This window comes from Pinus tabuliformis, chromosome 3_1, assembly GCF_031772625.1.
Source record: "Pinus tabuliformis cultivar Carrire ecotype Pingquan chromosome 3_1, CPIR1, whole genome shotgun sequence".
Taxonomy (NCBI): domain Eukaryota; kingdom Viridiplantae; phylum Streptophyta; class Pinopsida; order Pinales; family Pinaceae; genus Pinus; species Pinus tabuliformis.
In genome coordinates, this window is record NC_142301.1 from 349,380,517 (window position 1) to 349,382,441 (window position 1,925).

The following is a 1,925-nucleotide window of genomic DNA, read 5'->3' on the forward strand; positions in this document are numbered from 1 at the left end:
GCATTGGAATCAACTCACCAAGCTCTATCACCTCAAATTTTCCCAAGCTCAAATTCATCATAGTTTTGACACAAATCTTGATGGGTACAAAACCCCATACTTGGGTTCCAAACCCACAAGCTTCCCTTGTGGTGCTTTTCCCTCCAAACCCTGAACCCTAGGGCTTGAAGTACCTCCCAAGCTACACAAATCAACATAATTGAGAGAAGGCAAATTGTTGGTTGCACCTAGTGGGGAAATAGATGGTGTGTATGTAGTGTTATAACACATAGTAGTAATGTATATAAATTGTAAAAATAAATTGATGTATATGAATAAGAAACGAAAGATTGTTATTGTCTCTTATCTTGTTTCTGCCCAATTCCTCATTGTATTTGATAACTTTTAAAGTTTGTTAATGTTAGCATACAAGTAGTTATGTGCTCTATAATAAGCCCCAAGGGTTAGCTCAATTAGTTGAGTCCCTGTCATTAAAGAACCTATGATATTGATAAGTCACGAGTTCAATGCCTTTCCCTAAAGTTAATCATTGAATTCATCTATTTTCTTTGAAGACATTGTTGTGTTCCTCAACATTGATGAGTCTTACACATGGGGAAGCCTGCATGTTCTTATGTTTTTATTTTAAATGTTATTGTCTATATATTCATTTTCATAGAAAAATAATACAAAATTGAACTTACACCAGTCCAAAGAATGATAAACTTAAGAATGCAGACAATGGCCAGTACTTTGTTGGACAAGATTCATTTTTCGAAAGTATTATAAAATAGCGGTTATGAACTGTATGGTCCTGATATGGAATAGCCCAATATAGAATAGTTTAAACATAATGAAAAGGGCTTCGAGAGTTGAAATTTTGGAGATGGTAGGCCAACACTGTAGATATTTTGATGAGGTCATGAAAACTCCACATGGTGTTTTTAGTCAGCCCTCTTTTTTTAGCCATCTCTATGATTACATGCTTGAAAGTCGTGTATGTGTATGGTGTAACCCCGAAATTCCATCAACGTGCCATTTGCACCCTAAGGTGAAAATGCTAGTTTTTAATGGTATATCATATAAATTATTGATTAATCCGATGAGAATAAATTTGTTATATGTTATAATATCCAAAGTCAAATAATATTTTTGTGAATAACTAAAATTAAAGGATAATTTCCAACTTACACTAAAGTTTGCAGAGATCACTTCAATGTTAACAAACAAAACACATTGATATTTACACATATTACATTGGAGGATTGTTGTAAAATAACGTCATTTACTATCTCACTTCTCTCTCAGTAGTTTGGGGAAAAAATTTACTAAGAAAAGGTTTCACTTGCTACGAGATTGCTTTGGGATGAAGTGACACAAGTACTTAGCAGTTGTATCTCTTTTTCAATATTGTGTTTTGATGATATTTGTTCCCATGTAGCTTTATCTTTTTTCTCTTCTTGCAATTTTTCTATGTTATTCAGATGCATTGTAAAGTGGGTACCTTATATGGCTTCTCATTATGTTGTCCCTAGTAATGCTTAGGGCGGGAATTATTAGAGATAACATCACTTAATTGTACTTCTTAAACTAGTAAGTTGAGTCATGCATGGCAACCTCATTATTATCACCAAAAGGGCATTCCCAAAGTGCATGCACGAGTTTTATTAATCTCCATATGCATGAGACCACGAGGGCTTCACTCGGGGAGCAATACCATACCACATGCATTGATATTGGGGGATATAAATTGAGGAAAAAATGACATAATATATTGAGCATAAAAATGGAGCTCAAAATTAATGAAAAAATATAAAGGGGTATAAAAAATGTTAATGAAAAAATTGATAGATAAATTATCTAATGAAAGTAGGGGTTTTTTAAATTGGGAAGGTGTCTTGGGTTGGTATTGGTAGGGGTTAAATAATGTGATTCTTAGAGGTATT